Raw genomic sequence first — 24,213 nt, forward strand, 5'->3', positions numbered from 1 at the left:
TGCACTCAGAATCACATTGCCAGAATATTCCAGAAACAAGGCCCATATATAAGTTCCTTTGGCTCTAATCACTGCTTCCTGAGACACTGCATTATGTTGCCTCAAAACCATTTTAAAAGATATTTCTAGGAGTTCCTGTCGTGGCTCAGTGGTTAATGAATCCGACTAGGAACCATGAGGTTGTGGGTTCGACCCCTGGCCTTGCTCAGTGGGTTAAGGATCCTGCGTTGCTGTGGCTCTGGCGTAAGCCGGCGGCTACAGCTCGGATTTGACCTGTAGCCTAGGAACCTCTATATGCCGTGGGAGCGGCCCAAGAAAATGGCAAAAAGAAAAACAAACAAAAAAAGATATTTCTAAATCTTAACCTAAATTTAGCATTTGTGTTTTCTTTTAATATCATTTGAAATTTAAAAATACATCTATTTTCCTGACTGATATAAAGTGAAAATTTGCATTTTTCAAACCTTAGTCTGTGAACCATCTACACCAGAATGTCTGAGTTGGTATTTAAAGTGCACCAGGGTCCTTCTCCAGAAGTACTACATTGATTTATCTATTTCATGGGTAGGGTGGGAAGAGGAGTGGAGGAGTGTATGAACTTCTAAAATGTTTCTCCCGATGACTCTTAGCAGGGCCAAACTTTGAAACACATTGCTTGTAAGTGATACTCTAGCAGAGTGTCCCAAAGAAATGCCATTGTCATGTGTCTTTTACACAGAATTCAGCAAGTCTTGTATACTATAACAACATTTCTATTCTTGTCAGGTTCTCTCTATGTTGATGTATTCCAATCCCATATCATCATAAGTTATCAGTATTTTGGCTTTGACTTTATGGTAATTTGTCTACTCGTTTCTTGCTATTATGAGAGCTATGTCTATTCCCTTTTTTTCTTTCATTCCCCTTTCTCGCTTTCCTTTTCTCTTTTTTAATGTTCGTGAACAAACTAATTCAGCTGAAATTCCTCCTCCAGTATATTTTTGCTGATCTCTGAAAATGTTCACATTTATTTCCTCTCTGTTTTCCTCAGAAGTGAGTGCCAGTCACAAATCATTTTTTCTTATTTTGCCACTGACTTAGTCCAAAATTGATTTTACTTCACAGAGCCATAAGAATCATCATTATTATTGTGATTATTGGCCCTACTTAAAAAATAATTAAGTAAACAGTAATAAGTCATTCTAACAGTAACATAATAATATTTCATTATTATTGCCATTAGCATTAATATGAATAACTAAATATCACAGGGTAAAGTAAGAGACAATATTTTTAACTACATGTTTTCAAACACACAGACCTACACACACACAAAACTGGTATTCACAATATTTATAGAACACAGATCAAATTTCTGTTGCATCCCTGAGTACACACACATAGACACACATAGACACACACACACACACACACACACACACACACACACAAATCCACTGAGCACCCAGCCTCAGCACTTTTCTTCCAGGGCAACAAGCCTCATGTCCCACCTGCTATTTTAATCCCCTTGGGGGAGCACAATCTAATCAGGCTCAGGCAGCTTTGGCCATGTTATCCAGCTAAGGGCATAACATTAAATCATAATTTAGCGAAGGCATATCTGTGGGGGGCAGAGATAACACGGTTCATTTACTTTGCTTTGTGAAGATCTAACTTGATATGATGATAGAATTTGAATCTATCTAAAAAAAAGGCAGTGTGTCTTTTCCCTAGTCTCTCAAGTATCAGCCTCTTAAGGTAACCCATTGATAAATGTTTGGTCACCTCAAACTCTGAGTTAAATTGTTCCAGTCTTTATAGTGCAACATTTACACTTGAAACAATGTGCATAGATATTAGCAACAGTGCAGATTCTGGGTATAGGAAGATAACTCAGTAGTAGTTCTGGTTCAGAGTAAAGGTGCTCAGAAAATGACATCTTAAGGTCAATTAAACTTGGTGAGGTTAATGACAATGTGTAGAGAATCACAAACTGACAAGTCCCTAGAGGAAAATTTGTTAGTATTTCTGGATCTTCATATTTAATTTATTTTCTTGATACATCCCCATACATTTAGTCCACCTCTGACCAAGAATACCCTCAGCACTTAAGAAAATACTCCCATTTGTCACTTTGGACTTTTGATTTTGTAATTACATGGCAATAATATATGCAAACCTTTTTTATCTGGAGAAGCTCCTCCCTCTCCCCAGGAAGAAATGTCCTAAATAGAAAGGGAATTTGGTACAATAAATCAGCATACTGGCATGGGAAGCCTGTATTTTGGTTTGGTTAATGCAAATTCCACACTAGCTACACTTGGGATTTAGGAACATAATTGTTCGAATTTCTGCCTTCTTCCCTTAGCATGGCTACATCCTCTCTGCAGGCAACAGTTGCCCCATCCCTCAAATCCTGTGCTGGGATGTCTCTGGTCATGTCATCTCAACCATGATCTGACATCTTTTACCTCTCCTATGCTATATTTTGTTGGGTTTCCTCTTTTTTTTTTTTTTTTTTTTTTTTGTCTTTCTGCCATTTCTTGGGCCGCTTCCACGGCATATGGAGGTTCCCAGGCTAGGGGTCTAATCAACGCTGTGTTATCCCGGCTAAGGGCATAACATTAAATCATAATTTAGCGAAGGCATATCTGTGGGGGGCAGAGATAACACGGTTGATTTACGCCAGAGCCACAGCAACTTGGGATCCGAGCCATGTCTGCAACCTACACCACAGCTCACCGCAGCTGTGATCCGGATCCTTAACCCACTGAGCAAGGGCAGGGATCCTTAACAGCTCACCGGATCCTTAACCCATTGAGCAAGGGCAGGGATCGAACCTGCAACCTCATGGTTCCTAGTCGGATTCGTTAACCACTGTGCCACGACGAACTCCGGGTTTGCTCTTCTTTTCACTATCTCTTGTCCTGTGCCTTCAACTGCAGTCTTTCTTCTCTAAAACAGATCCCATAGCCAACTTTTTGTTCAACATAGCTGGTAACTTTTACAAAGCCTAAAGTTCATACTATAAGGAAGAATCAGCTAAGAAACTGTAGACTAAGTGGAGTAAATGCTGAGCACTCCTAAGTACAAAGGCCTATAATTTCTGTCATTCACTATTAAACCATCAGATTTGAACCAATGCCACACACACACAAACAGATATACACACACACACCCAAAAAAATAAAAGGAAAAAAAAAAGAAAGAAAACAAATTAGAGATCTCTGTTTTTGTAGTCATGAAGATTAGAGAGAATTAACAAACTATTAACATCTTTTGCTAATTGGAATAATAGTAAGTGAGATCTTGACAAAGAAAGATTAAAGATCTAGGTCATGTGGTGCCAGTTAGTTGTTAAGAAAAGTGAAAGTTTTCCTAGAAAATTCTCTTTGAGAACTATTAAATTAAGAAACTTTTTCACAAAAAAAGGGAATCTTCATTACTTCATTGTATTTAGTTTCTACTTTCTTGTGTGATTAACACAGAATACTTTGTTTTGTAAGTGCCAAAATGGTTTCAACTTTTTCAGTAGAGAACTGGAATAACTCTCCAGAGTATCTTTTGTCCTAAAATTTATCTTGAAATAAAATAGACACCAACTCAACTCATGGTATAAAAGCAAATTCGCAGAACTGTTACTTAGGTCTTTGTTTCTGAATAGCTGGGATTTTCTCCTCCCACTGGTAAACCATATGCTCTCAAGCCAGATAAATCAACTATAGTAGGTTCTATTTCTTTCTGTGTGAAAAAGGAATCATGGTCATTTGTTTTCATTTTATGGGAAGACATAATATTGGTTCATAATCAGGGCTCAGTAAATGACTTTTGAAACTGGATATGTAATCCATTGAGGCATTCCTACAAATCCCTGACTTGATTTTAAGTGAAATATTATGTTATTTTAAAAAATTAAATAACTTTGCCCTATTGTTCTTCATCTTGGATAAGCTTCTAGAGAGATATGAGAACCGCTGATGAAATTTGACAAGAAATTACATTATGGGTCACTTGCTATGTTTATGGTGTGGTAGTTTTTAATTTACAGACATGCTATAAATTAAACAGTAATGCCTTTGCTTCTTTAAAGCATTCCAATGGGATTACATAGATTTGAATATAAGGATATTATCCCAATGGTGACTGTTTTTATCAAGAATTTAATTATCATTTGTTTTTTGCCTCCACAAATTAGAGAATCTACAAGTACAGTGCTCAGGAGTGCAGATGCTAGAGACAGATGGCAATGTTCAAACCCTGGCCCTGCTGCATATTTCCTGTGGAACATTGTGTCACTCATTAACATCTCTATTTCTCCATTTATTATTTGTAACATGGATAATAATACTACATTTCTCGAAAATTTTGCTAATATTTCTAAAGTGCTCAAAACCATGCCTGGCATATTATCAGGCAGTATGCAAATTTAGTGTTATTATTACATTTTATAATTAATTGTTACAATTAACTATTTTAAAAAACATCTTTCCCACTTTATCTTCCTGCCTCCCTGATCTTCAATTTCAGATAAATCCCCTTAAGATTTTTAGATCTTTAAATAGAAACAGTAGGGGTAAACTCTGTTTTGTTTGCTAAAAATTTCATTTCATCATCCTTTCTTACATGCCATGTTTCCACACAGAATTATAGTCTATATTCTCTGAAAACATAAATGATATTTTTTTGAAGTCTCAGAGATTCAGCTTTTACTAATAAAGTTTGTTGTTACTATAATTTTTCTTCCTTGGAGACCAATAATATAAATGTAGATCAAATCTATATAGTGTTTTCTTTATCTCAGTGTCTAAAATGTATTAGAAAACTTTGAAAAAATGACATTTTTAGCAAACAATTATAATTAAATTCTTGATAAAAGTAGTCACAATTGGGATAATATCCTTATATTCAAATCTATGTAATCCCATTTTCAGCTAATTAAAATTTGGAAGTCCATTACCCAAAATACATTGTATTTTTCAACTAAATTCTTAAACATTGGCATTCTAATTAAAATTTTTAAAGGTTAAATTTTAAAGCTTAGAAATTTTAATTAATCTATTTATTTAAAAGATATTAATAATAACCTTATGCATTTTTATTTTCTTTTAATGGAGTGTTTTTCTAACCAGGTAACTAAAATGATTTAATAAACTGATTTAAATTGTTTTTAACATAAGTGGTTTAAAGTGCATGTAAAAGAGTGTTATATGTAATGATAAAATTTAATGAGAAATATTCCTGAAATTGTTATATTAAGTGTAAAAAATTAAAAGTAATTCTGGATCAAAGGGTATGGGACATAAGGGTGGTGGTAAGGCTAAAAAGTTGGGCAGTTGACAAAGGGACATCTATACATGCAGTGAGTGAGTGCTAAAGTGTTTCTGCTGCTTACCTTCACTGAGAGCCTATTAAATGTCAGGAATTTTACTAGGGTAGATTTGCAAGAGACATAGGAGTTAAAAAGTGCAATGACTTAATTAGTTGTAATTTTAAAAGATTTATCTGGGAACCACTTGAAGATTGCTTTAAAAGCAGTTGTACATTGAGAGGGTAAAACTGATATTAGATAAAAGTAATTGGACTAATGCAATCTTTTCATTTAAAAGATAAATTAAGTCAATAGCAAATAGATTTAGATAAAGGCTTCAGATCTGAGAAGCATTCTAAAAGCAGAATGGACAGTGCTCTTGACTGATCCAAGAGAGTGAAAAGCATTGATTTCTTGGTGCTCATAATAGGGATTATCACACAATCACATATGTTCTTCAGTCTGCGGAAAAGGGGATATAAATGCTTCCAAAATATAAGTAAAAGAGATTTTTGATGCATTGGAATAGACTTGCAGTTTTCTATTATGCTTTAAAAAATAATCCTGTTTTTCAAATAAAACCAAATTAATAAAACAGATAATACAAGTATTTTATAGGTTTTTCTGTGTATTCATATTTGCTTAAAATAAAATCAACTAAGAATTTTTGATTAAAGAAAGTTGGCAAATTAGGGATTATGCTAAAAAGTTGCTATATAATATCAATTGCAATATCAAATTTATTCCTGTATTTTGTCTGAGTTTCATAGCATTGAGAAAAATTAATTCACAGACATAGAGTTTTATGTCATAACAATATTGTTAAAATCTTACCTGGCATAAATTCAGCTAAGCTGTGATGGTAGAATAATCTTTATTATAAATTATAAAGAAAAATAAATTTATGAGAAGAACTAATTTGTTTTTGGTCCTCATGTGCTAAAATTAGATATATGATATATTTGTGTTGTAATTATTTTAAAAAGAGGTAATACATTACAAATGGATTTGATAGAATAGATTTGGAGGTCCTGCATTACCTGAGAAATCAATGATTTTGTGGAACAAGCCTTAAAATGTAGACATTAAGCCTCTTGTTTGTCAGAGGTGTGAAAAGGGATTCATTCCCTGTATCTCTCTATGCAACCCATAATTATCTGACCAATAAGCCCCAAAGCAGTGGCTCAGCAGTAATCAGAACCATAGCACACAAAGCAAACAAGAAGCATTTTGCTAGACCTTGCATTTGGTGCAAAGTATCTTAGATATAGTTTCTACTAGAACAATGTATTCTTAATAAGCAAGTAGATAATATTATTTATTTCTAAAATTTGGCCATTACTTTTTCAAAGGTACAAAGAAGTGGAGGAATATTTAATTACTAGAAGTGCCATTCTGGAATTGCCAACTTCTGATAATAGCAGAATAGCCTGTATTGCACTGTGTCCTTCCATAACTAATTCTAAAATTGGGTAAATATATCTTTTAAACTGTCTTAAGGTATTGGAGTGTTACCAAAAGCTAGCAGAAACTAAAAAGATTTAACCCTTGAAAGATGAAAAACATGGAGTTCCTATCGTTGCTCAGTGGAAATGAATCTGACTAATATCCATGAGGAAGCAGGTTCGATCCCTGGCCTTGCTTGCTGGGTTAAGGATCTGACGTTCCTGTGAGCTGTGGTGTAGGTCGCAGATGCAGCTCAGATCCTGCTCCTATATTGCTATGGCTTCGGTGTAGGCCAGATTCAACACCTAGCCTAGGAACTTCCTTATGCCATGGGTGTGGATCTAAAAAGACAAATAAATAAATATTTTTTAAAAATAGGAAGATGGAAAACATGTTGAATGAGATTCACCTGTATGCAGATTTTCCTCCCACTGGTATATCCCAGTTGGTTGTGAAAGGCAAAACTGAAGCAGGCAGCTAAAAATTTAAAGGATTAGAAAGTCAGACCCTACAATTGAGTTGCCACAGCAGGGAGAAATAGTGAAAGGAGTTCTGTAAGAAGGGAGTCACAGAGGAGACAACCTAGAAACATCAAGAGGATAATAAAAAATAATACAGTCTCTCACCCATTCTGATAAATATTTTGATCTTTTAATGGTTAAAATATTGTCACTGGTAACTGTATTATGGCAGGAAAAATTCTAAGATGACCCCCCCCCATCAAATCTTCACTCTGATGTACACACCATCTATATAATGGATTTTGTTCCTATTAGATTATAGTTCATACATAGTTGAATTTAATCACCTAAGCTCTTTAAATAAGAGTCTAGAAGTCAGAAACAAAGTGTAAAGGGGATATGATGCAAGAGAAATTTTGTGTTATTGGCTTTGAAATGGAACCACACAGGAATGAATGCAGGAGACCTCTAGGAGCTGAATGTAACTGTGACCCAGAACCACCAGAAACTGAATTATCACAACCACCTGAACTTAGCAAAAGATCCCAGGCTACTGATGAGAACACATCTGGCTGACAGCTTGATTTCAGTTTGTAAGATCCTGAGCTGAGAACCAGCCATACCATGTTTTGACAGAAACAAAGAAAGAAATAGACAAATACATAATTTTATTTGAAAATTTTAGCACCCTTTTCTCATTAATTGATAAAACAATTCAATTGATAGTATGTACAATGCAGTAAATATTTAGAAGGTTTGAATAACACTGTGGACCGACTTTAATTAACAGTTGCAAAACACTCCATACTACAAGTGCAGGATATACATTCTCTTCAAGTTCACATGGAATGTTCACAAAGGCAGACAACATGCTGGGGCATAAAACAAAAAATTTCATAGGATTGAAACTGTGTACAACATATTTTTTAACACAAAAATATTATGTTAGAAATAAAAAGAAAATATATCACAAATATTAAGTATTCATTGTAAAAGTAATAATGTACTTTATCATATGTCAAGAAGAAATCACAAGGGAAATTTTTTAAATGTTTAAATCAAATGATAATAAATGTTATATTAAATGATATAAAAATAAAATAGAGCAAAATATATAAGATGCTTCTGTAATAGTATTAAAGAAAAATGCTTTTAAAGAGTGTATATATACACGCACACACCTCTATGACCGGGTCACTTTGCTGTATAGCAGAAATTGACAGAACACTGTAAATCAACTATAATAAATAAATTTAAAAGAAAAGAAAATGCTTTAAAGGTAGTATTAGGGGGAAAGGGTTAAAATCAATGATCTAATGGAGGAAGGGAATGATCCTTCCACCATGGAGGATGAGGAAGGGCAAGAATGAATAGTGGAAAGAGAGAGTAACTTTACAGTGGAGAAATTTGACAATCACTACTTCACCCAAGTGATCAAAGTTAGCATTAACAAATGAAGAATGATAAATTATGGAGTTCCCATCGTGGCTCAGAGGTTAAAGAACCTGACTAGTATCCATGAGAATGCGGGTTTGATCCCTGGCCTCGTTCAGTGGGTTAAGGATCCAGCATTGCCGTGATCTGTGGGGTTGGTCACAGACAGAGCTCAGATCCTGTGTTGCTGTGGCTGTGATGTAGGCCAGCAGCTATAGCTCTGATTGGATCCCTAGCCTGGGAACCTCCACATGCCACCGGTGCAGTCCTAAAAAGCAAAAAATAAAAAAATAATAAAAAATAAGTAATAAGCATGTGCTCTTGACATAATGTAATAAGAATGGCACTTAACTTCTCTGGTCTACCTAAAAAAAGAAAAGTATCAGACGACACAATTGAGGGTCATTCTATAAAGTATCTCACCAGTTTTCCTAAAAACTGTGAAAATCATCTACCACAGGAACAGGGAAGGTCAGAAAAGCTGCCACAGTCTATGTAAGCCAAAGGCAACATAATAATAAATGTAATATTATATCCTGGGTATTACCCTAAAAAGGAAATTAGGTAAGTTGAAGGAAATTTGAATAAAGTATATAAGAACTTCAGCTAATAATAATGTATACATATTAGTTCATTAGTTGTGACAAATGTACTATACTAATGTTAATGTATGAGCAGTTGGAAAATTTGTGGATGGAATATATGGAAAATCTCTTCTTTACTTTTTGCAACTTTTCTATAAATCTGAAACTATCAAATTTTAAAAGTTTATCTTTTGAGCTTAGAATAGTCATAATAATCTTCAAAGAGAAGAATACTATGTGGGATTTGGGGGTCTATAAATCTACATTAATCACATCATCAAGGTATTGACATAAGGATACATAAATAGACCAAATAGACCAAATAGAGAGTACAGAAATATATCCATACAAATAGAGATAATTGATTTTTGACAACAGTGCTATGATAATCGAATGGGTAAAATAAAGTCATTTCAATAACAGTACCGAAATACCTTACTATCCACATAGGAAAAATAAAAAAACAAACAAAAAAATTATCTCAACCCCTACCTCTTAACAACAATTAATTCAATATAGATTATAAACCTAAACATGTATAATAAACCTGTAAAGTTTCTAAAAAAAAATCCAAGAACCTCTTTGCAAACTTGGGGTAAGAATATATTCCTTGGAACTCAAAAAGCACAAAATAGAAAAAGAATTTTGAGCAGTTTTACTTTTTAAAATCTAAATCATATTTTCTTCAAAAACACTTAGATAAAAGATCAAGTAATTTATAAACTGGAATCAAGTTATTATCAAGTTATTATCTTGATTATATAAGAACTCCTACAAATCAATGATAAAATACCAGACATCAATGAAAAACTGGGAAAAAAATTTGTTAATAGATGTGTTATACATGGTGATAGAGAAATGACTATTGAGTATGTGAAAATATGCCTCACATTTTTAGCTATCCAAAAAAAGTGCAAATTGAGTTCACAATTTGAGGCAACCAAAAGCCACCAAATGGTCATTATCTAAAAGGTGAAAAATAGCAAGTACTGTTAAAGATGTGAAACAACAAAAGCTCTGGCTATATTGTTTGGAAGTGTGCCGTAAAGTCAAGCACATATCCACAAGCCACCCAGAAATTCCACTCCCAGGTATTTACCCAAGAGGAATGAAAACACATGAATGAACAGAGAAAGTTTATCCTTAACAGTAAAAAAAAAAAAAAAAAAAGGAATGGCTATCAAAAGGAGAATGGATAAAAAAGGAAATTGAGATATGCCCAATGCCCAAAAAGTGGAAATAATATTTAGTAATTAAAAGGACTAGACTCTGAAGTATTATTTTGAGTAAAGGAACCCAGGGAAAAAAAGGTGTACATGCAGTGTTATTCCCATTTGTATGGATTCCAGCTAAGCTAAGGTTATAGAAAAATTGTTCTTGCCTCTGAGAAAGGGAAGGAATTAGTTATGTAACTTTAAAAAAATCTTGTTTTTCTATTTATAGCTCTAAATTAGACTATCTTTATCTGTTTTATGTTTACATTTGAAATGGAGACATTTTCCATTTTAATTTAATTAGTTTTTTATGTGACAAAGAAATTAGTTTTGTTCAAACTTTAGCAAGATTGCCTTACATTTAAAAATAAAGAGTAACACTAATTATTTGATATGGACTCAAAGTTTTTATTAATTAGTGATTTTCTTTCATGTTGTTTTGTACAACCTTTGCTTTCAAAGGAAAGGTGACCGAAATTTCTTTGAGGTTTGCTTAAAGTTTGCTGTAGCATCAGATTTTCATACTCCATATAGAATGCTTGATAATAAAATTATATTAATATGACACATATTTCTAATACTTTTTTTAAAAAATGAAGAAACTCAAAAATGTAGTTTCTATTTCTCCCCAAACCACATTCATTTTACTGTAGGAAGGCACAAATCTGTGCAGTTAGTCAAGAAATTCCTTAGAAAGGATACACCATAAGAACACCCAAGATTTTGAGGAGTTTCTGAAAGATAGCATGCAAATAGTATCTAATTGAAATACTAAAACTGAGTAAACCACAGCTCAGGGCCCTATGATGATAAGGCTGTGATTGTGGTAGGAAGGTTTTCACAGGTGTAGTTTCCCTAAAAGCCTGCAAGTACAACTATCAACAATGGGGGGGGGGGGAGGAGAAAATTTGGTGGCTTGTTGAAAAAAAAATTGGTCCTAAATCCTCCCAAAGCTCTTTCTGTCCAACCACCTTCAGTGGTGGTATTTGACCCTGGGTTGGAGCTAGAGAAATACTGACTAGCAAATAAGAGCTATTTTCCTAGAAATCCTTGGGTTTCTTAGGGTCTTCCTAATTTTGGCAACTGGGAAGAGAAAGAATTGACTGGCAGCCTGCCTTGCCTGAAGTAAAACGTAACTTGTGATAGGACTCACCAAGAGACATACATAGAGAAAGACCAGCAAAGGCAGATAAAAACTGCAAAGCTGCTTATGTCAATCAAACAGATTATTCACTACAAAGAGGAAATTGAAAAGTTTTCAAAGTAAGAAGTTATTTAAAACTGAAGGAAATAAAATATCTTGCAAAAAAAAAAAAAGAGTACTGTAGTTGAAAAGATTCTAATTAGTTATATCAAAGAAATCTTTAAGAAGACAACACAGCTATGAAACAAAATTGGCTGGTTTTAAAAAAGAAAAGCAAGTCAAAGAACTATTAGCATCATAAATACTATGGCCAAAATCAAGGAAATTAAAGAGGATGCAAAGAAATTGAAAGATATGCCATGCTCCTACGTTGGAAAAATTAGTATTGTAAAAATGGCCATACTACCCAAAGCAATCTACAGAGTCAAAGCAATCCCTATCAAATTACCCATGACATTTTACACAGAACTAGAACAAAGAATCCAAAAGTTTATATGGAACCATAAAGGACCCAGAATTGCCAAAGCAATCCTGAGGAACAAAAAACCAAGAAGGAGGCATAACTCTCCTGAACTTCAGGCAATATTGCAAAGCCACAAGTCATCAAGACAGTGTGGTACCAGTACCAAAAGAGACATACAGACCAATGGAACAGAATAGACAACCCAGAAATAAACCCAGACCCCAAAGGTCAACTAATCTTTGACACAGGAGGCAAGAATGCAAAATGGGGAAAAAGACAGTCTTTTCAGTAAGTGGTGCTGGGAAAACTGGACAGCCGCGTGTAGATCAATGAAACTGGAACACACCCTCACATCATGCACAAAAATAAACTCAAAATGGCTTAAAGGCTTTCAAGTAAGATAAGACACTATCAAAACTCCTAGAAGAGATTACAGGCAAAACATTCTCTGACATCAACCTCACAAATGTTTTCTCAGGTCAGTCTCCCAAAGCAATAGAAATAAAAGCAAAAATAAACCAATGGGACCTAATCAAACTGACAAGCTTTTGCACAGCAAAGGAAACCAAAAAGAAAACAAAAAGACAACTTACAGAATGGGAGAAAACAGTTTCAAATGATGCAACTGACAAGGACTTAATCTCTAAAATATACAAACGACTTATACAACTCAACAGCAAAAATACCAACAACCCAATGGAAAAACGGGCAAAAGAACTGAATATACATTTCTCCAAAGAATATACACAAATGGGCAACAAGCACATGAAAAAATGCTCAACATCACTGATTATTAGAGAAATGCAAATCAAAACTACCGCAAGATACCACCTCACACCAGTCAGAATGGCCATCAAATAACAAATGCTGGAGAGGGTGTGGAGAAAAGGGAACCGTCCTGCACTGCTGATGGGAATAGAAATTGGTACACCCACTATGGAAAACAGTATGGTGGTACCTTAGAAAACTATATATAGAACTACCATATGACCCAGCAATTCCACTCTTGGGCATGTATCTGGACAAAACTTTCCTTGAAAAAGACACATGCACCAGCATGTTCATTGCAGCACTATTCACAATAGCCATGACATGGAAACAACCCAAATGTCCATTGACATATGAATGGATTAAGAAGGTGCAGTACATACACACAATGGAATACTACTGAGCCAAAAAAAGAATGACATGATGCCATTTGCAGCAACATGGATGGAACTAGAGACTCTCATACTGAGTGAAATGAGCCAGAAAGACAAAGACAAATTCCATATGATATTGCTTATATCTGGAATCTAATATATGGCACAAATGAACATCTCCACAGAAAAGAAAATCATGGTCTTGGAAAATAGACTTGTGGCTGCCTGATGGGAGAGGGAGGGAGTGGGAGGGATGGGGAGCTTGGGGTTATCAGACACAACTTAGAATAGATTTATAAGGAGATCCTGCTGAGTAGCATTGAGAACTATGTCTAGATATTCATATTGCAACAGAACAAAGGGTGGGGGGAAAATGTATACATGTAAGGATAACTTGATCCCCTTGCTGTACAGTGGGAAAAAATAAATAAATAAATAAATAAATAAATAAATAAATAAATAAAAAAGAACAAACTAATGCCATTTGCAGAAACATGGATGGAACTAGAGACTCTCATACTAAGTGAAGTTAGTCAGAAAGAGAAAGACAAATACCATATGATATCACTTATATCTGAAATCTAATGCATGGCTGAAATGAACATTTCCATGGAAAAGAAACTCATCGACTTAGAGAATAGACTTGTAGTTGCCAAGGGGGAGGGGGAGGGAGTGGGTGGACTGGGGGTCTGGGATTAATAATTCAAACTATTGCATTTGAGGTGGATAGGCACTGAGATCCTGCTGTATAGCACAGGGAACTCTATCCAGTCACTTTTGATGGAACATGATGGACAATAATGTGAGAAAAAGAATATGTATATATAAAATATAATTATATATGACTGGGTCACTTCGCTGTACAGTAGAAATTGACACAACACTGTAAATCAACTACAATAGAAAAAATCATTAAAAAATATGTTTCAGAACTGGACATATCATGAGAAGCACATTTTAACTGGTTTCTAAAGGCCTATAAATATAACACTGAGAAAATTGTCTCCCTCCAAGTTGTATATAGAAAATTTACTCGGATTCTCTCTAAACTTAAAAATTCAGCTAAATCTTCTCACTCCTTCCCCCCCTCTTTACAAATTCTTCTTCTTCTCCCCTATCCCTTTACCTCTTTCCAAATTTCTTTTTTTTTTTAATATAACCCACCCCCTCTCTCCTCCTGCATGGAAGCCCTTCTAGACTCTCCTGTGTCTGCAACCCCTTTTAAAATTAAGCCCACCACACAAGAAAAGTGTGAGCCATCTCTTCAGCAATTCCTTAGACCTAACTACAAATACTGAGTATCTAAAACAGCTAGAAGCCAATATTCCTGGCTTGTAGAAACAACTGTCTTTGTCTTACAAATATCTACAAAAGCAAAAGTACTACCAAAAAACAAGTAATGGCCCACTATTTTTACCAGTCCCCAGGCCTCATCTATTCCTCTCATTATGATTGTAGGTATTATTAAAGATCAGGATATTAGAGCAAAATTGTCCTGTACTTGAAAAAATTAGTAATAAGTACCCCAAGAGTTATAAAAATAGATATTTTTTCTTTCTCTGTCCCTTGGTTATAAATTTTGTCATGTCTTTGAAAGGTCAACACAGCCTATGTCACCTGAGACTACAATCTTGGCTTAATGAGTAGAACCTAAAACTTTAAAAAAATAAATAAATAAAATAAAAAGGAGCAAGAAAGAGGCCTTTTTAAACAGAAACTGATAAAAGAATTCTCTTGCCCAAACAGTCTCTTTAGAATTGCTTGTCAAGGGCAAAGAGAGATCTAAAAAGTCTTCTCACAAATAATCAAAGACTTTGACTATGTGAGCAAATAATCTAATTTATTCCAACTATAGTGAGTTTCATATTGTACCTAATTCATAACTAAAGTTTTTAAATGAAAACAATGAAGTCTCTGATTTTGTCTATCTATATGCCCATATGTGTATGTTACCTCTTGATGATATTGCCAAAATTAATTTATTAAACTCCTCTATTTACTTGGCTTACAGAAATAAGTGCATATATAAAAATTCTGAAAAATGTGATAAAAACTAACACAAATGTTTTTCAAGGTCATATGGGCTAGATAATCTTTAGTAAATAAAAGCTAATTTTAAGCTTGTTGGCTGAATTAATACAGGTGTGTTCTCTTAGCATTAAAAATAATGGAGATAGACAACATTTGTTCTACTTGATTTTACTGATGAAATTGACTAATGTCACTCTTGCAAAGTTTGTCAGCAAAATAAAAAGATAGAGCAAATGAAAAACTACTGTGTCTCATGAAATTTTCATGACTAATCCAAGTATTATTGTTAAGAATTAAATGAATTAAATAGATGCAAATGAGATAAGGGTTTTCAGGTGAACATTTAACCAATAATTGTTTTATGATATATCTACTTAAATAGCTTCTTAAATTTCTTAGGAAACTTACACCCTTAAAATTTTGCTGAATTAAATGATGAGAATTTATTAAATGTCTAGATCATTTCCAAATAAAACAAAATAATAAAACATTAATTGCTAAACAAGTCTAATAAGAAAAGATAGGGTATGGAAATGCTTTTGTTAAGGGAAAATAAAATGGACTTTGTTCTAAAGCTTATTATTTCTAAATAAGGAAAAAAATAAGGGACAAATTAAAATGGGTACATAGTGTTGTAAAATATTTTTGAAAAAAGGAATATTTAGGAATTTTATTTGTGATCAGAACTGGATAAGATTGGAACAAATTTAATTAAATAAATGAGTTTTTAAAAAATCCTAAGCCATGCAGAGCTTAACTCAAGGAATAAATCTACTCAAACTATAAGATGCATAAGAGAGAACTGCCAAACAGTGTCATGATAACTTTGAAACTTCAAGTGCCATCAGGAAAATTGCTAGAACCTCTGATAGATACAAGAATTTAGTAAGAAGACAGACGAAAGAAACCTTGTTCCTGCACAGTGTGGGGATATACAATTGAAAGTGTACAAAATTGAGGCTCACAAAAAGTTATAACTTCAGTAAAAATGTAGGCCAGTTGCCATCTATAAATGTTTACAGAAAGAAATTGTTGTTTATGACTTGGGTCTTAAAGTTGATATTAGTCTCCCTTTAGTATCTGTAACCAAAGGACTAGCCTTACATAGATTGGGAGTTTGTGTTTACATTATAGCATTTTACAGTAGCCTAGAGAAAGAAGAAACAAATCCTTACTGTAAGGATATATCCTCAAATCCAGTTTCATAGAATTCTCTGATACAGAGCCCAGATGAGGACTATATTATATCCACAGTTAAAAAATAAAAGGAGCATTGGAAGTCCTGGCCACAGAAATCAGATAATAAAAATAAGTAAAAGGTATCAAGTTTAGAAGGGAAGAGGTAAAATTGCAGATGACATGATACTGTATAGAAAAACACTAAGGACTCCACACAAAAATTTGATCTGATTAATTCAGCAAAGTAGAAGGATACAAGATTAATATTCATAAATTGGTTGCATTTTCATATACTAACAATGAAATATCAGAAACATAATGCAAAAAAGATCTTTTAAAAATCACACCAAACAAACAAACAAAAAAAAACCTAAGAATAAACCTGACCAAGGAGGTGAAAGATTTATATGCTGACAACTATAAAACAATAAAGGAAATTAAAAAGGATTCAAAAAATAGATATCCCATGGTCATGGACTGGAAGAATTAATATTGTTAAAATGGCCATGCTATCCAAAGCAATCTACTAATTTAATATGATCCCTATCAAATTACTTATGACATTTTCACAGAACTAGAACAAATAATCCAAAAATTTATATGGAATTATAAAATACCTAAAGTTGCGAAAGCAAACCTGAGAAAAAAAGCAAGGCAGGAGGCATAACTGTCCCAGACTTCAGACAATACTGCAAAGCTACAGTAATCAAAACAGTGTAGTACTGGTACAAAGATAGACATACAGATCAATGGAACAGAACGGAGAGCCCAGAAATAAACTCAGACACTATGGTTAATTAATCTTCGGCAAAAGAGGCAAGAATGTAAAATGAGAAAATGTCTCTTCAGCAAGTAGTGCTCGGAAAATTGAACAGCGACATGTAAATCAATGAATTAGAACACACCCTCAAACCATGCACAAAAATAAACTCAAAATGGCTTAAAGACTTAGAAGACATGACACTGTAAAACTCCTAGAAGAGAGCATAGGGAAAACATTCTCTGACATCAACTGCACAAATATTTTCTTAGCTCAGTCTCCCAAGGCAATAGAAATAAAATAAATAAATAAATAAATAAATAATAGGGCCTAATCAAACCTACAAGCTTTTGCACAGCAAAGGAAACCATAAAAAAGAAATTAAAAGACAACCTATGGAACAGGAGAAAATAGTTGAAAATGTTGCAACTGATACAAGGGTTTAATCTCCAAAATATACAAATAACTTATATAATGCAACAGCAAAAAAACCCCAAACAACCCAATTGAAAAATGGGCAGAAGACCTAAATAGACATTTCTCTAAAGGAGACATATGAATGGCCAGTAGGCACTTGCAAAGATGCTCAACATCACTAAATACTAGAGAAATGCAAATCAAAACTTCAGTGAGGTACCACCTCACACCAGTCAGAATGGCCATTATTAATAAGTCTGCAAAAAACAAATGCTGGAAAGGAGGTGAAGAAAAGAGAACCCTCCTACACTGTTGCTGGGAATGGAAATTAGTATAGCTGCTATGGAAAACAGTACCTCAGAAAACTAAATATAGAGCTAACATATGATCCAGCAATCCCACTCCTGGGCATATATCCCAACAAAACTTTCATTAAGAAAGATACATGTACCCCTATGTTCATTTCCACACTATGAACAATAGCCAAGAAATGGAAACAACCTAAATGTTCATTCACAAAGAATGGATTGAGAAAATGTTACCTATATACAATGGAATACTACTCAGCCATAAAAAAAAAAACAAAATAATGCCATTCACAGTAACTTGGATGCAACTAAGAATTCTCATACTAAGTGAAGTTAGAAAGAGAAAGACAACTACCAATGATAGCACTTATTAAATGAACCTATCTGCAAAACAGAGACAGACTCACAGACATAGAGAACAGACTTGTGGTTGCCAAGAGGGAGAGAGAGGGAGGCACTGGGAGTTTCAGGTTGGTAAATGCAAAGTATTACATTTAGAATGGATAAGCAATGAGATCTTACTGTGTAGCATAGGGAACTATATGCAATTTCTTGGAATAGACTATGATAGAAAATAATATAAAAAAAAGAATATGTATATATGTGTAACTGGGTCACTTTGCTGTATAGCAGAAATTGACACAATACTATCAATCAACTATATTTTTGAAAGTCATCTTGTATATATATAAATAAAAAATGAATAAATAAATCCTGAAAATAAAGATGGATCACAAATAGCAGACTTAAAACTTCAGATATTGGAAATACCAAATGCAGAATATGAAATAAATATTCCAAATGTTTAATGAGCTAAAATTGTTAAAAATACAAGTATGAGACTACCAAAAACACATGGTGGATTTGAATGAGAACATTAAAGTATTGCTGAAGTGTAACATGCAAGTTCTTTTGCATTTCTGGTAAGATGAAACTCTGGTGCAACTGTTTTTGAAAACCAGCATTATCTAGTAATGTCAAAAATATGAATGCACTATGACCAGCAATCCCTATTTTATATACAAACCTTAAAGAATCAATGTACATGTTCAGCAGAAGAAATATATAGGAATGTTAAAAGCCACATTTTTTCATATTAGACAAAACATGGAAACAACAAACAGCAATAACAATAGAATATATAAGCTAATGTTTGCCAGAGATAAGTTGATACCTAATTTTATTCCTGACTAGTCATATGAACTTAGGAAAATAACGTAATTTAAGTACCTTAAGTTTTCTCATCTCTAAAATGGGAGAGGGTGGCAATAATAATATCATCACAATATAGTCATGCTTTATTTATGCATCTGATCAAATTGTTACCGAAAAAATACTTCTTCAAAGAGTGATACTGGAGTTCCCGTCGTGGCACAGTGGTTAACGAATCCAACTAGGAACCATGAGGTTGTGGGTTCGATCCCTGCCCCTGCTCAGTGGGTTAACGATCTGGCGTTGCCATGAGCTGTGGTGTAGGTTGCAGACGCAGCTCAGATCCCACATTGCTGTGGCTCTGGTGTAGGCCGGTGGCTACAGCTCCAATTCGACCTCTGGCCTGGAAACCTCCATATGCCGCGGGAGCAGCCCAAGAAATGACAAAAAGACAAAAAAAAAAAAGTGATACTGACCTGACACTGTTTTAGGTGATAGAAATACATTTATCAAAATGAGATACAAATACCTTGCCTCATGGAGCTAACTTTTTTATGAAATATTTTATTTTGGAACTAGACATCAATAAAGAAATGATATGATTTGCTGGGTAAGGAATGTCTAAAAGAAGAGAAGCCTTTTTCAATAGGGTGACGGGGAAAAAACTCCCCTAAGAGATAACCTAGTAGAGCCTGTGAAGGAGAAGAGAATCTGTAAAGATGTGGGGGAAAGGATTTCTGGGAAGAGGGAGAAACCATAAAAGCCCCCAAATAGAAGGGTCTCAGGACAGTGAGGCTGTGCTCTAGTAAGTAAAAAAGAGAGTGGGAGAAATTGAGATGAGAGGGTTAGGCACTGTCTAGGCATGTATGTTTATGCTCGTGATAAGTAGCTTTGATTTAAAGCTAGGCTCAATGGGAAGCCATCATAGCTTTCCAGCAGGAGTGATGAGATCAGTCAAGGGAAAAAAAGATTATTCAGTGGTTGAAAAAAAAGAGATAATACAGATTTTGACATAGAATAAGCACCAAGTAATCAATGACTGTTATTACTGTTAGTTATTACTGTTGGTTATGTTTAACCACTTGTGAAGCAGAACCTGATCTATAAACAATCAATTTATTCCTTGTCTTATCTTCACTTGTCATGTCCTTTCTGATAATTTTACTACGGATTCTGCCTAGTCCCTCATCACTTTTGTAAATGTATTCTACATCTCAAGGCTGAAAGCTGAATGGATCTGAAAGTTTTCAGTGGTGAATAGGGAGAATTTTGGGTATTAGAAACAAGAGCATCAGCTGGTCTCCAGAGGGTCTGAGGAAAGAAGATGCCAGAGGGTCTGAGGAAAGAAGATGCAATCACTAATCTCTCTTGCCCAAGAAGAGAGATTAGTGATTGCAGGGACGAATTGCTGTATTACCTTAAAGACAACATCCATTAGAGCTACTATACCCACTAAACTCAGATTAATGGCATGAGGCTGGCAGAAAGGAGGAGAGAGAAGAGAACTAGGCCTATTGATTTTTTGGTAAGACTGTAAACTGAATAAAATGCGAGCAACGAATTGTTCTAAATTGCCCATGTTTACTTAAGCTGCATCTTTTCACATTCAGTAAAATTTAGCTTTGCTTACCTTAACCAATTCAGAAACTAATGTCAAGGGCTAGGCATATTTAATCTCCTTCATATCTAGTAGAATTGGTCTTGTATAGAGGCAAGAGTGATTGCCTGTGGTAAGGACCAATTACAAAAGCTTCCCACTCGATAGTTTGTAAAAGGGAGATTTAATCCAAGAAAAAGGATTTTTTTTTTACTTATTGTTTTGATTGTTTTTTATTTACCATTCCCCCTCCTAATCTTTGGATCACCTCAAATTATGCTATATCCAAAGGTAGTTATTTTTTTATTACTCAATGAATTTATTACATTTATAGTTGTACAATGATCTTATAATCCAATTTTATAGGATTTCCATCCCACACCCCCAGTGCAGCCCCCCAGCCCCCCAAACTGTCTCCTTTGGAAACCATAAGTTTTTCAAAGTCTGTGAGTCAGTATCTGTTCTGCAAAGAAGTTCATTGTGCCTTTTTTTCAGATTCCATATGTCAGTGAAAGCATTTGATGTTGGTGTCTCATTGTATGGCTGACTTCACTTAGCATGATAGTTTCTAGGTCCATCCAAGTTGCCAAAAATGCTGGTATTTCATTTCATTTCATTTCATTTTAATGGCTGAGTAATATTCCACTGTGTATATGTACCACATCTTCTTGATCCACTCTTCTGTTGTTTCCATGTCTTGGCTATTGCAAATAGTGCTGCAATGAACATTGGGGTACATGTGTATTTTTGAGTCATGGTTTTCTCTGGATAGATGCCCAAGAGTGGGATTGCTGGATCAAATGGTAGTTCTAGTTTTAGTTTTCTGAGGAATCTCCATACTGTGCTCCACAGTGGTTGCACTAATTTACATTCCAGCCAACAGTGTAATAGGGTTCCTTTTTCTCCATACCCTCTCCAGCACTTACTGTTTATGGACTTTTTGATGATGGCCATTCTGTCTGGTGTAAGGTGGTACTTCAGAGTGGTTTTGATTTGTATTTCTCTACTAATTAGTGATGTTGAACATCTTTTCATGTGTTTTTTTGGCCATCCGTTTGTCTTCTTTGGAGAATTGTCTGTTGAGATCTTCTGCCCATTTTTTTGATGGGGTTGTTTGTTTTTTTTTTTTTTTTTTTTTGGTATTGAGCTATAGGAGGTGTTTATAAATTTTGGAGATTAAACCTTTGTCAGTCAATTCATTTGCAAATATTTTCTCCCATTCTGTGGGTTGTCTTTTCGTTTTGCTTAGGGTTTCCTTTGCTGTGCAGAAACTTTCATGTTTAATTAAGTCCCATTTGTTTATTTTTGTTTTTTCTGTCTTTAAGAGGTGGATCTGAGATGTTACCATCATTTATGTCAGAGAGTGTTTGGCCTATGTTTTCCTCTAAGAGGTTAATACTATCTGGTTTTATATTTAGTTCTTTAATCCATTTGGAGTTTATTTTTGTGTATGGTGTTAGGAATTGTTCTAATTTCATTCTTTTACATGTGGCTGTCCAATTTTCCCAGCACCACTTATTGAACAAGCTGTCTTTTCTCCATTGTATATTCTTGCCTCCTTGGTCATTCATAGATTAGTTGGCTGTGGGTGTATGGGTTTAATTGTGGGCTTTCTATCCTGTTCCACTGATCTTTATTTCTGTCTTTGTGCCAGTACCATATGGTTTTGATGACTTTTGCTTTGTAGTATAGTCTGAAGTCTGGGAGCATGATGCCTCCAGCTCCATTTTTCTTTTTCATGATGTCTTCAGCTATTTTGGGTCTTTTGTGCGTCCAAACAAACTTTAAAATATTTTGTTCTAAGTCTGTGAAAAATGTCCTTAGTAATTTGATAGAGATTGTATTGAATCTGTAGATTGCCTTGGGTGGTATAGTCATTTTGATAATATTGACTCTTCCAATCCAAGAGCATGGTATGTCTTTCCATCTATTTTTGTCATCTTTGATTTCTTCCATCAGTGTCTTATAGTTTTCAGAGTATAGGACTTTTGTCTCTTTAGGTAGGTTTCCTCCTAGGTATTTTATTCTTTTGGATGTGATGGTAAACAGGATTGCTTCCCTAATTTCTCTTTCTGATCTGTCATTGTTACTGTATAGAAATGCCATTGATTTCGTGTATTAATTTGTATCCTGTGACTTTGCCAAATTCATTGATGAGCTCTGACAGATTTCTGGTAGAGTCTTTACAGTTCTCTAGATATAATATCATGTCATCTGCAAAAGTGATAGTTTTACTTCTTCCTTTTCAAATTGGATTCCTTTTATTTCTTTTACTACTCTGATTGAGCTGGCTAGAACTTCCAAAACTATGTTGAATAGTAGTGGTGAGAGCATACATCCTTGTCTTGTTCCTGATCTCAGCCAGAATTCTTTCAGCTTTTCACCAGAGAATGATGTTAGCTCTGGGTTTGTCATATATGGTCTTTATTATGTTGAGGTAGGTTCCCTCTATGCCCACTTTCTGAAGGGTTTTTATCAGAAATGGGTGTTGGATTTTTGTCAAAGCTTTTTCAGCATCTATTGAGAGGATCATATGGTTTTTCTTCTTCAGTTTGTTAATGTGGTGTATCACACTGATTGATTTGTGGATATTGAAGAACCCTTGCATCCCTGGGATAAATCCCACTTGACTGTGATATACAATCCTTTTAATATATTGTTGGATGTGGTTTGCTAGTATTTTGTTGAGGATTTTTTCAGCTTTTGCTGCATCCCATAGGTTTTGGAGTGTTGTATCTTTGTTGTCATTTGCTTCTAGGTATTTTTAATTTCCTCTTTGATTTCTTTAGTGATCCATTGGTTGTTTAGTAGCATGTCGTTGAGTCTCCACATGTTTGTGTTTTTTGCAGTTTTTTCTTGTTGTGGATTTACAGTCATATAGTGGTGTTTTTGGAAAAGATCCTTGATATGATTTCAATTTTCTTAAAGTTACTGAGGTTGGATTTGTAGTCCAGGATGTGATCAATCTTAGAGAATGTTCAATGTGCACTTGAGAAAAATGTGTATTCTGTTGCTTTTGAAACTGTACTACAATGTAGAAAGTTTTATCAACTTTTTTATTAAAATTTGATATTTCTATGATTTTATGAGTAAGCCATCACATGCTTTAAAATCTATACAAAATAAAAGATACTATTTCTATTTCTACTTTGACAACTTAATTATTAGTTACTATACTGAAGTTATCACTATCATTTAAGCATATTTAGTGAGGACATACCGGCATGTAACCCTAGCATAAACCTACTGGACTATATGTAAGTTTTAATTTTGTCTTAAGTTTGCAACTGGAATCCCAGGCACAAATCCCACTTTGCAACAGTTTTTATTCTGAGCTCTAGGGGTTTCATGGCACACCCCTATTATGGCTGCTTGGAGTGAAGAAAAGTGGAGGTCTAAGAAGAAAAATTCCATTCCATTGTCTATACCTATGCTTAAGACAATGCAGATTTCCTTTGTTTGAAGTATTGGGATTTAGGTAAGGATCTTCATGAACAAATGATTCAATGGCATACAAAAGGACATAATTCAAATTCTATTATTATTTACTATTTTGCATAAACTTATTAGGATGTTTAATAGGAAATTATCTTT

The sequence above is a fragment of the Sus scrofa genome, chromosome 13, assembly GCF_054392235.1.
Source record: "Sus scrofa isolate SSC_HxYL_T2T_F1_AM1 chromosome 13, Sscrofa_HxYL_maternal_Yorkshire_Landrace_v2.0, whole genome shotgun sequence".
Lineage (NCBI taxonomy): Eukaryota > Metazoa > Chordata > Mammalia > Artiodactyla > Suidae > Sus > Sus scrofa.